Genomic DNA, 13,868 nt, shown 5'->3' on the forward strand with positions numbered 1-13,868 from the left:
AAATGGAGTCTGCTTGGAAACCACCTACAGTGGAAGAAATACAGGAGATTCCAGTGTGCTGAGCAGATATCACACACTGCTGCCCTTACTGCATTATCATTTTCTCTGTGTGGGAAAAATAAAAAGCAGAAAAACATGTTTTCTAATAACATTTGTATTGTAGTAAACCCCTTTGAGGCTAGATAGGGCTAATTCCTGTATGTGTTCAGCTGCATTAGTGATACTTTTAAACTGTAGTACTTAGCAAACAGATGGAGTGGGCAGGAGACATAAAAATCCTTTGTATGGTTCATGGATAAAACAACTGTTTACAAAAAGGCATTTGAGTCATGGATGAGTTTTTTAAAAAGGATTAAGACAACTCAAGAACAGGATGGGGAACAATCCAAGTAAGAGCAGGTTGTGAAAATATAAGAATACTATTCATTCTGCACAGAATGAGACAAGATTTTAATGAGAGAAAAAAATACAATCTTATGATTAAAGACAGTATTAAAAACATATTCACAAGGGCCAAGTTAAGATTGCACTGACATAGTCTAATGTTTCAATGTTTGCTCATGCAAACGTAATACGATTTTTATAATGGAAAGGGGAAACAAGGGGGATTGCAGAGAGTAATTTTGTCTTAATTTTGTTTTGAATGTGATCTAAATACTCACATATCACTATGAATTACTATGCATGGTTTACAATTCCAAGGAAGGACTATTTCTATAGTATAATTGTTTTCTTAAATATATAGGTGACAGAGAACTTTAGCAGATATTCTAATTATTCTTATTAATGAGTAAAAGAAGCTGTTAGTTCATGAGCAGAGGCTAGACAGAGGATAGCTCATTCCAGTATTATATTCTGCAACAAGGAACACTGCCTCCCCCCCATAATACTCACAGTTCCCAGAAATTACTCAACGAATTTGATTTAGTTTTCATTTTTGATAATATTTATAATTTTGCTTCCTTTTTTTCATATCTCTTCATCTGATAGAGAAAGGAAAGGAAGAAATGGAGGATAAGAGACAAGAAATGTAAATAATTTAAGTAAAAATGGTGGTTTTCTACAAGTTTTCATTATGAAGTGAAACGTTTTTACAATAAAATATATTCCATAAATATTTATGATCTTAAACACATAAAAATGCTTGACCAGTTCAAGCTGTAACTGGTTTTCTTAAGTAATGGCACACACAAATATGTCAAGTTACTGCATTATTTATCATTCACATACTTTCACATCTGGGGATAACAAGGAGATGAGTAGTAGCAAAATTGGAGCTGTCAGGAATAAGTTGTGTCAGATCAGCCTAATTTCCTTTAATATTCCTTACCTGTGTAGAGGCTTTGTGAATGGGGGAGAGTAGAAAATTCAGATGATGTAAGTTTTATCCTGTATGTCCCAGAGGATATTCTTATAAAAGGGATAGGTAAACTTGGACTAGACAATGTTAGTAGGATGCATAACAACATCCATTTTGAACAGCTAAAAGGGAAGGATGTACTGAATTGGACTTGTCAGAGCTCTGCCATGGGTCCAGTCCTGTGCAGTGAAAGGAAGGTATGTTTGCTTAGTATGAAATAAGGAGGACTTTCAGTACATGAAAGGAACTAACAAGGACTTTCAGTATGTGGAAGATTCATCTTGACAAGCTGGAGAAATGGATTGAAAAGATGGGATGCATTTTCCCAGGGACAAGTGGAATGTGCCATGCTTCGTCAGGCATAATAAATTTCACAGAACCTGGAGGAGGAACAATGGTCTGGTAGCAGTTTTGCAGAAAACAGTCTGTGGTCATACTGAATTGCAAGCTGAATATGAGTCAACAATGCAATATACCACTATACAAAAACACCCCTCATCCTGGGGTGTAGGTATCAGGATACAGCCTGATGTGATACTGTCATGCTCTGCCCAGTACTAGACTTGCCTCAGCAGGATAGCAGTGTCCTGTGCAAGCATTGCACCTTCAGGAAGAATCTGGAAGGAGGGAGAGCCCAAGGTAGGGAAACAGAAATCGCAAGATGTAGGGAAAGGCTAAAAGAAAGGGATTGAGAAGATAAAGTGAAAAATACTAAGAAGCACAAAGTATGCCAAAGTCTGTTTGAAAGGGAATAGAATGTTTTCCACACTCATGTGGATGGGGCAATTGCAAGAAGAAAAGTTCAGGTTAGACATCCAAACCCCCCTTAGAAATCTGTTCAGAGTAGATTGCCTCTTGTAAAGTTTGAAGGCTCCATACACACAAAAAGATTTAACACATTTCTGTCAAGGCTGCCACATGTTCTAATCCCATTCTGAGGAAAAGGAACCTCTTAAGGTCCTCTCAATCTATTTTTCTGTAATAGGTTTAGTGATGCTCTGAAAATGACACACTTATGGCACATAAAATGAGATGCAGTTGAATGATGACTTTCAAAAGTGGGTTTAAACTTACATGTGAAAAAGCACCAGAATCAGGCAAAATTTGGAAAGTTTTAAAAAACAGAAAGAGAAAAAGAGGTATAAGAACTTCCAATATATCTATTCTAAGGAAAGGCTTGAACGTGTGATCATGCTCTCCTCTGAATTTGAAACTCTCCCCCCTGTTTGGGAAATTCAAAGCTAGCAGAGAACCTGTCATTGCATTTCCTCTTCACCCGGAAGCGAAAGCCCAGGGCCACAGTTCCTGTTTGTAGAGCAGTATGAGACGATGGATTCCAGCCAACAGAAACAACAGTGGGGAATTTTCTTTCACTATGTTTCTACCATTTTTACAAAAATGAATATGATCTTACAGCACAGGAATGCTTTGTCAGTGAATGAATCAGGGACATGCTTATAGAAGGGAGAGCTTCTGTTTGTACACAGGTATCTCAGTAAGCAGTAAAGATGTGAAAGCAAATACAGAAACGTTCATGACAGTTAAATGGGAGTTTGTTGAAATATGATAATTTTTTTAATTGTGGCTGAGTTTGGCAGAGACTTTTTAAGCAGGATTTCAGCCAACATCTGAAAAAGTGCATATCAAGCAGCCTTGGGCTTTTAATTTAATTTATATTAACCAGCCTACTTGGAGTTTTCAAATTGATTCACCACCACTGTTTGAACATTCTGTGGCAGAAGCAATGCATATTAAAGTAGCTAAAGTTCTCCTTTCAGCATGCCCAATTAACTGTATTTTTGTCACTGGCAGTAGCAAAATATTGGAATATATATATATGCATTCTGGATACTAGACAGCAAATTTTAGAGACAAAACAGTTGTGACAGTAAAATTCATGATTTGGCTAGGATGACATTATATATCTTCTGTGTTATGATAGTATATTCAAGTGTTCTTCTTTTCAACATTGTCAATAAAAGGATAAAAAGTTCTCAATTCGCATAAGTATGTGTGGTCATGTTTGTGCTTAAATAAAAATGATTCCATAATAGTCTTAAAAATACAGAGAAGATTCAAAAACATGAAATCAGTGATATAATCAGAAAAATTCAGGTTGCAAATAACTGCTGAATGGTGAAAACAGAAAATAATCTCAGCAAATATTATGTATGAGACTATGTTGCTTGAGCATTTTGGAAAAATAAACATATTTATAACAATCTGAAAATTACCTACATAGAAGAGGAGTTAAACATTCAGAATAACATGCTTGCTGTGAATAATTTATCCAGTTTCAATATTTACTCTTACATACACTAGAACTGAATTACTTATATCTATGCAACCATGATTGTCAGGGTATTTCAATTCTATTTTCTGCCACAGATTTCTATATGACCTTGAGCAAGTTATACAGATTTTTTTGCTCATCAGTCCTGCCCTCTGAAAACCAGCAATGAAGGAACTGAGAGGATGAAATTGTGAGGATGAAAAGCTTCTGATGCATACAAGTAATATTATATCAGCAGGGGCACTTAAGAAACCTGTACAGAACCTTTTAGAGAGATATGGAACAGTATAGGAACTTGTAGCATGTTAATGCTATTTACATCTAGATAAGCAGGATAGCGCTGAACTGCGATCCAGTGGTTTCGAAACCATCCCCGAAACTATCCCTCAAGGTGGGGGTGTACAATGAATTTGGCCTGAAGGCCTGTATTACGTGGTAAGGTCAGCTTCTATGTCCACAGGGTAGATACTACTATGGTAAACATAAGGGCAACACTGTATTTTATTGGCTCATGTAATACAGTAATAATTAAGCAGTTACAATTTTATTCAAAGCAGTTAGTACATTTGGTTCATCAGATTGTTTAAATAAGTTTTGTATCTCATCGTTATAACCTTGTATTTTCTCTTTCCAGCTTTCATTTTAACCTGCTGTGACTACGCAGTTTCTTAAGAAAAAGACATGGTAAGAATTAGATCCCTGAGACCTCCATATTATCCTGCAGAAAAGGTCACTTAGTTTATAAGGGAAAAAAAATGCATCCAAAAAAACATGAAGAAAGGATCAGAATGCCCACAAGCTGCAAATAAATGTAGCCCTCCTTAAAACAGCACTAGCAGGAAGAGTTAAACAGGCACACTTGCCACTTTCTCTGTTCCTGCACACATCACTTGGGCTGCAAGAAAATCAGTACTTTGACAGATCGTTTATATTAATACAATGCACCTGCCAAATTATTTATACACCATAAGCATCAGTCTAGAGAAAGTGCACTCTGGGAACTTCATTGGTAGAGAAGAGAGGCTTCACTGGGAGGAACGTATGTTAAAATAGTGCAGGATTTTGATCTCAGCTACACTATTGTAAATACTGAGTGATGCTATCAAAGCCTGTAGACTTAGTCTGGATTCACACCAGTGAATGTGATTGACAGGAGAAAAAGCGTAAAATTGCAGCATAAAGTGATAAGTCACTGACAAGAAAATTGGAAAGAGAAATACAAGTTAGTGTTAGATTGATCTACTATTCCGTGTGTTTCTCCTGGAATAGCTGAGCTTCTCTAACATACTTTTTTGACTGTAATTAGTGATTTTCTCATCATCAGTGTACATTAAATTACAGAGTATTCCCACAGTTAGAAAACCTAAATAAAATCTAAAGTTTAAAGCAACGTGTTTTTACAGGTACTAAAGAAATAGAGATATTTTGGTAAACAATAATTGCTTCCACTAATATTTAGTTAGTTTGGTTATTAAACAGCTTTTATACCATATGCCCTGCTTTAGAGGGTGTTCCCATATTCAAATGTCAATCTTTATTAGTAATGGACTTCAGAACTGCTCCATACAAGGTCCTTCAAAATTTATATCTTAATCTCAGCATTTTGAAATTTAGTGCGCTCATATTTGGTTCTTTAAAGGGAGAGGTTTTCAGTGCTGACACAAAAAGGGATTTAGGGGAAGCAGTACGTTTTATTCAGCATAGAACATTTAATTTACTGTGTGTTTGATCTGAAGGTCATTAAAGTTTATTGGTCTCTTTTCAGCTGATTGCACTGACTTCAGATCAGGCCTTCTGTTACTGTATCTGGGTCATCGTTGCCCCATTACCTATGATTTCATAAAGATCACATGGTAAAGTATGATCCAGTTTCTTCACACTTAAATCAACCTGCACATGTGATTGATGGTCAACATTATTCTTTTAGCTTCCTTACTTTGAATTGTGTTTTATGAAAGTATATGTAACCTCAAACCAGAAGGAGCACTTATAATCACTCACTATACCTAAACAGTTAAGCAGTAATTAATTAAAAAATTGAAGGACTAATTCTTTTCCAGTCCAGCAATCTGTCTTTTTTTTCAAACTGACACTGAATAACAGAAAATAATCTTGCACATTAAGAAATACAGAGAGGCTGGCAACACAGTTAGTGTACAGTTTTCCAGGATATATATCTTGAATGACTACATAATGATAGTATTCTCTTTTTCCCTTTTAAGTAGAAATTGGTAGACACACATAGTTTATAATATAGAAATAATATAAACAAGAGATGAAGTATTCTATTTTCAAAACAAGAGAAGCAGCATGAAAAATCTGTAACACACATATTTTCAAAGGACATATTTATCAGTAATCTATTTATTGGAATCAAGGGAAAGACTGTCCTTCATGCTAATAAACTTTGCTTCACACTCATTTTACCCTTCCCTCTTCAAAATGTGACCTGTGGTCTCTGATTGTTTTGTGTGGTATAACACTGAAATATTCTGATCAACCAATCTATAACATTTCCACCAAAATTTTCTTAATAGACAGAACTGCTCCACTAACTGGAGAGATTTTTATCATTACTGTTTTTCACCAGATAGTTGTATGCTAAAAAAAAATCCAAGTTGTATTGTGAAAAATATCAGGAAACAGCATACACCCCAAAGGACTTTGCAGACTGTAAACTCTTGTTTATTTTGTGAGCAAAATGAAGTTGGGATGGCAAGATCCAGGAGTCACCCAGAAAAGACTGAATGAGGACATCATAAGGTACATCATGAGGCAGAGGAATAGCAATAGTGTCTGCACTTGACCAGGTCAGAAGAGGAAAACCAGACCTGAATGTGAGGTAAAAGATATTAATGAGAACATAAGTAGGGGAAAAAAAAAAAAAACAAAAAAAAAAACAACAAAAAACCAACCAACAAAAAATTGTGGAAAATGCATATGTAACTGAGGTAACTGATGAACACCCTCTGAACTGGATGGGTGACACCTGAAAACTCCTGCAAGGCACCAAACCACCAGGTCTGCAGACTCACACATGGAGTGGATCCACAGAGCTGATGGGCCGGGGCTACAAGAATTCCATCCATGCTGTCCTCAACTCCATGTGGAGCCACTGCAGGGTATGGTGAAGCTAATCCTGCTTTCATGCTCACTCCATCCTAATTTTCTCTTAAAGAGGATGAATGAGCATCAAAATACTTTTGAAAACCTGCCTGAGCAACAAGAGTGATTGTCTTCAGCATATGATATTCTCCTCATTGTTACTATCAATTACATTTGTGTGTTGTGATAAGAATTTAGCCTCTAATATGCATGTTATATTTTTACTCCTGCTTTCCTTGATTCTTTTCTTGGCCTCATGCTCAACTTCTAAAATGTTTTCATAAAGCAAAGACACTTACAGGAGTTTGAACTGCAGCTGCTTAAAAACTGGACGTCCTTGCACAGAAGATATCTTTACGTATTTATAGACCTATTCCTATACAGTTATTTTAATCTAAATAAGACACAGCTAACACTTTCTACTATAGTCAGAGCTGAATAATTAAATCAATTGTGGGAAAGAGGTGGGATATTTTTCTGACTTTATATAATTTATAGAACAAATTGCCAGGTTAGATAGATCAGTAGATTCCCAGTTCTTATTCAGCTGTGAAATCAGCAACTATTTTAGACTTCAAAAAGGTCTAGAGCAAATAGAAGGTTGTGTCTGTTTCCCAGTTGTCTAATAAAAGGTATTAACTCTTCAACCTTGACTTTTCTCTGACCCTAAACCACTACTTCCTTAGCAACGTATTATTTCATTCAGAAATAATTCATTTATTCCATCATTCCTTCATTCAGTTATTTCATTAAGAATTTTGGAAGAGTGCTTTTAGGTAAAAAAGTGACTCAGTATCTTATGTCCCTGCCCCTCAAGAGACAGACATCAGACAGAGGGGAAGGTGTGTGCAATGTGTCACAGCTCAAACCCCACAGTTTCCCAGTCCATAGTCTCTTTATTTGTGTTTGTAATGATAGCTGCAATATACATTTGTGTTCCCAATGTGGTTTAACATAGCATCTTAAGCAGACATACGTATAGACAAGGGGTCGCTTATATGTTTTATATCAAATAGTAATAGTTATTGCTAAAGAAAGGGTCAGCTTTGAATTTTAAAAGTTACTTCTTTAAGAGGGAATTATTTATATATTTATTTTCCACTATACCTGACAAAAATGATATTTATTTAATACGCATTATTTTGCCTTTAGTAATAGTAGAAGAAATTCTGATATTAGGCTTTTTTTGAAAATCACAGATTTCTGTTGCCATGGTACCACTTACTTCCCTGTCTAGAACTGATCCTTATGATGTGAAAGTATAAAAAGTACAGGAAAATTATTTGCTTTATCTATATTTGGAGAAATCTGAATAAACTCATTACATTTATTGGGTCATTATCATTATTAAATAGGAAAAAAACTGCAGTTGGAGTAGCTCACCTATGGGGGACATTAGGTTTGGGTTAGAGTTTGGGTTTGTGGTGGGGTTTTTTAATCCATATGACAGTTTCTTGAATTGATATTATGCCTGTCAAAATAAATCACCATCTAAATTTCACTAAAAGAACAGCAACCAAGTAGTTTTTCATAATACAAAAAACATTATTGGTGAGATCAAAAGCTGAACGAAACTATTTGATGAATGGTTTAACATCCAAGTCATCTTCGTTTCTGCATTCCTAATACAACAGTACCCTCAATGAGTTCTAATTAAAATGTTACTGTGGCTTGATGAAATACTACTTCCTGAAATGAAATCCAGAGCAGCATGTTGGTTAATTTCTAATCATTTACCCTATAACAATAAAATACAGTTTGCAGTCTCTTCACTTGCTAATCATGAGGGTGTCATTATGCAGTCTCTGCTGTCTACCTCCAGAAATAATCAGTGTAAAAATTACTCAAAATTTAACTACAAATAGTTGTCCAAAGAAGAGTTCCAATCTGCTACTCTAAATTTAATTAAGTGCATATTCAGTTTTTGCCTTTTTTTCCCCCTGATTAAGTTCTTGTTGCAGGCTGGGAACAGTTTAAATAGATTTCAGTATAAAATTAAAGATTTTAGCTTAGCATAAATGTGTGGGTGTCTATGTCTGTGCCTGCTACATGAGCAAAGAAAAGGGAATTGCAACATCTCATTTCCCTATATACTAGTAAGGGTAATCAGCAAATAGCCAATACAGGAAGCATTAGCAACAATGCTCTACATATTGAGATGAGCAAAACTGGAAAACTAATTAAAACTAACCTAAACACCACACTGATGTTTTCTGCTTACCTGTAGCAAATCTGAGTGATGGAAAGAATGATCAGTGCATGGAAATTCAGTGGCAAGGTCAGAGGAGATGTCTGCAGAGATACAGCTGTTCTGATCACTAAATTTTCCATTTTAAAATGCCCTTCAGTTTTTTGCAACATCAAAATTGCTTCTTTTTTAGAAGACATTCTTAGCAGCATCTCTACAAGACCTTGTACCTGGGCTAGCAAAAGTGTCTTTCAAGCACCTAATGACTCACTCAGCTCTTTCTTAATGTGCATGAAAGTATAAAGGAGCAATAAAAATAAGTGGGTTTAACATGTTTTTTTCTGTTACTGGCCCCTTTGGATAAGGAAGTATTACTACACAGAAAAAGAGAGTTGGATGCTTTCAATAAGAAAGACAAGCATAATTCTGGTTTCCACTAATAAGAGATCCATCTTGAGCAGTTCTGGTGGTGAAGAATGATATTGTGAGGACAGTGATCACACACATGAGTTTATGCTTTTAACACTCTTTTTATAAAGGGAAGTGCTAAATTCAAGCTTTTTATGTAGTGTAAATAAATTGAAACAGTTTCTCCTTATATTTCTAGGCCCTCTGCTCAGTCCAAAGCCTGCCTTGCTTGCCAAATTTTAAATACCTGTCACTATGAAGTATGTTCTCGGCCCTTGGCTGATGCTTTTCCTCTAGTGAATAGAATTTTTTGTCTACTTAATAGGTGCCAAACTGGAAATTTGTTAATAAATTTCTGTTACTGCCAACTTCCTCTGGCTCCTTTTGTTTTAGCAAAATTGGATCTCAGAGGAGATACATATCTATACCTCCTTCATGTCTCAATACTAATTAAGTAATATGGACTTAATTAAGCAGAAGGCAGACTCTGCAAATATATAATGTATAAGTAGGTAGCATCGACCTCCTTCTTCCCATGATTTACAGATTACTACCACGTAACGTTTGCTAGATCACTGTCTTCATTTGCCATACTGTTCAGCCTACACAACTATGTGATTTGGACTGGTTTGGATTTGCAGCAATTACTTACTAAAATAACAAAAAAAAGTCACTACTGAAACAGATAGGTACCATTATAAAACTTTTCTTATTAACGCTGCTATCATTCCCAGTGCAAATAAATAAAACTTCTCAAGCAGGAGAAATGCATGTCCTTCACCTGACTGAACTCAGTCTCAGACAGAAGTAGCATGCGGGATGACAGTATGAACAAGCCAGCTCACACAGAAGGTGAAGCTAGGTTTAAACGTTGCTCTCCATTTAGCATTTTAGATATCTGAAGAATAGAGGCATTATTAAGATCTGCTGATGGTCTATGCTGTGTTAGCCTTGAAAATACACAAGTGGCAATAGGATAAAAAGAAGCCCTTACATTGTTAACACATATTGTTTTCACATTTTTTCCTGAGAAAATTAGGTGCCTGAAATGTGATGAACAAGTCTAACAAAACAAAATTCAGTATTCCCTGTGCTGAAGGCAAGAGGATGTGCTAAAATAATTTAGGATGTAATTGATCTTGGTTGGAAGCTTTCAGCAGGAAATTGTAATAAGTACATGAACGTTGTTAGGCTACTCCTGCTGCGTTAGCTTCAGGTTAGTCTTAGATTTACTTCAATGCTCTTGTGCCCAACAATATTTCTTTTACTCTTCTTTTGTGAGCTGAGAGGAAAGAACAAAGCTGTAAACAGGATTATGCTAATGCAAAGTTTTCCAAAGTGGAACAAATGTGGTCATTTAAGCTGTGTCTGAACTGCAGGAACCACTGTGGCAACTCCTTCTTGAAACAAGTCCCTTGTTTATTCTGGGCTTGTGGGCTGGGGGGAAGCCACATCATGTTGCAGGCAGGTTCCTGAGCTGCAGACCCACCAGGCAGCTCCCTTGCCATCTGTATAGAGCCTGAGAGAAATCACATCACTGTGTGAAATACTGGTTTTTATCTATTTAACTTGGCACAGAAGCGACTGTATTCAGTTATCATTTGTGATCAGTAAGATGATACTGTTTACAGATCAAGGAGTATGACTTCTTATGTAGACTGCATGGTTAAATAAGGCCCAAATGTTCACTGGGGCTCTTAGGTACTCCTGTATTCATTATTAAACAGATCAAATAGTGTCCAAATGCTTCCTATTTATATATGCATTTTCTAGCGTGTACTGTAGATGTATTGGTTAATACTTCAGAGTTAAATTTTTATTAGCTACTTTAATTACTTTCATTTCACTTACAACAGAGCCCATGAAAATGTTACTGTTTTACTAGATATATTTACTACGGTAAGTACTGTAGTAACCTTATTCTTCACTGCTCACCCAAAATAGTCATAGGCTGCATGTTTAACCTCATGAAAAATACCATGTCTTCAATTTTTATTTCTAAGCAGCACATGTCCCCAAAACCTTTATAATTGAGTGGTTTCTAAATACCAACACACCTACAATCCAGTTATGTCAAGCCAACCTCTTGAATTTGAATTTTCCCAGCATGCATGTCCAAAAAGTGAAAACATCTCTATATCATCAACATCTGTAATCTACTAAAAATTAGTATAATAATAATTTTACAGTATTTTATCTGGCATCTTCATATCAAAATTTAACTGAGAAAGAAAATGACATGTTGGAGTATATATGCATTGCATGTTAGCAACTTTTTTAATAACTTATGTTGTCGTTTCTTTAATCTTCAGATTTAACACACAACATCAACTCTTCGCTTGGTGTAAATATGTATAGGAGCATTCATTACTGCTGTGATGATACTCAGCATCAAAATATTTGACCAAAAGTATTTTCAACTAGATACAGAAAAGAAGATTTCTTATTATATATTTCTCCACAACATCAATATGAAAGTATTTGTAAAGAGAAGTCAAGTCATAAAGATTCTGACATGCATATAACAGATCATGCATATGAATGAAAAATGTATCATTATCTCAGTGCACTTCTCTATAGTTCACGAGAGGAGATCTGTGGTGCAACAGGGTTAAATGCTGCAAGATACAGAGTTCTTGAGTTGATTTGACACAGTCAATTTAAACATAACAATATCGTCATTGCATTCTTGATTTCAAACAATAAGAGAATGGGTGCAAAATTAGACAAGATTTATGGAGATGTCATATTACTATAAAAATCAAGATAATATGAAATTTCTGATGAAGTAATTTTCCATCTCATGAATCCTATTGTAATTATGAAAGCAGCTTCATTTGCATCTCTAAACTTTTGAAAAGTGCATGCACTCTCTTAAAGTGAAAAATTGGAAAGATGTAAATGCATGCAGTGCATGTATTAACACTTGATCAGCTATGGCAACCTTGCACCTCTGGAGCTACTAAAAGCTGATCACTGATTAGCTTCATGCAGCTTTTTGAGTACCTTAATGTTTCCTTTTGCATATCTTCTATGCTTTTACATAACCCAGCATACCTAAAGGTAAAGGCATTAAGGGAATGGATTGAAGTTTAGAAAAGGGATTAATAGTATAGTGCTTCATTAAACTAATCTGGCACTGATCAGGGGCCTGTCAAGCAGTCTTGAAAGATCCCTTTTTATATTTTTTTTTTTTTTTTTCTTTCTGTGAAGAAAGATATGTTGCTACAACATGCCATAAAGGACACAGCTATGCACACATGTTATTCCCCACCTCATTAAAACAAGCAGCCTCATCTATTTTTTGTAGTCATTATATCAACAAGTCCTAATCTTTTAATAAGCAATCCTGGATTTTGAAGCCAGCTGACCCTATATTTTTCATGTAACCCCTCATAAAGAGATATATTTAAACATTAGTTTCTGCCTTAGAGACCTATATGAATAATGCATCTGTCCTCAGGCTTAAATGGTAATAAAGATATAACGGCTTAAAGGATTTCTGTTTTATTCTAATCTTTAAGAATAGCAGTGATATGTGTTATCACAAAATACAAAAACAATAGCTTAATCCAAAAGAGACTAGAAGGCAATTCGATTATAGTGGCACTTACTATCTATTAGCATCCTGGGGCCTTCCCCAGTCCCCATTGACTTGAATGAGGCTCCTATACAACAATAAAGGATCAGTTCAACATTGCAGTTGTCAACTGAAATGCACTTCAGAGTAGCAGGTATCAAAAAAAATCTAATGGCTGTTTACGGCCTGATGGCAGATGAGGTGATGGGACTTTCTCCTAAACAGATGTCAACAACAAACCCCCCTCCATCAACAGGCACTAACTGATGTCCTTTCTGACAGCTGCTCTCCTTTAAAAGGCATCCCTGCAGTCTAGGATGGACACACAGAAAATTTATCCGAAAGTTGTCAGTGTGACAGGTTTCATGACAAATAATCCACTCAAATGAAGCAAAAGCATGTGTAGCATTCTCTAAATCCCCCTTTAAAATGAATAACTGAGAATCCGATCGTGACATTAAAACTATATCTTTATTTAATCTAGGTGTTCTTTCATGAGGTAGCTATGATCAGAGCTTGCTAATTTCTTTCTCTTGTGCACAACACAATCTAGAGGCAGCGAGTACAGGAATAAGTAGTGAGGAAGAATATGTGTAGCTCACACCTGCACAAACAGAGGACAGTCAGAAGCCAGATTTTAAATGGCTTCATGATAAGATTTTCAATAAGGCTTAAGGAAGTCAGGTATTCACCTTCACTGGGAACTGTGTGTTAGAATCCTCTGGGCTTCCCTAGAAAGCTCAGCTTAAATTAAACAGAAAAGGCTTGGGCCTTAATCTTCTCAGGGTTGGTGTTCCACCAGTCCAGTTTATTTTGACAACCTGCCTGCATGTAAAGTGGTGCCTTAGATTTAGGCCTGGATTTCCAACAGGGATCTCCGTTTGTGTTTTCAGTGCCAGCAGGTCTCTATTAATAACATTTGTGGTTTTTTCCA

Source organism: Strix aluco, chromosome 7 (assembly GCF_031877795.1).
Source record: "Strix aluco isolate bStrAlu1 chromosome 7, bStrAlu1.hap1, whole genome shotgun sequence".
Lineage (NCBI taxonomy): Eukaryota > Metazoa > Chordata > Aves > Strigiformes > Strigidae > Strix > Strix aluco.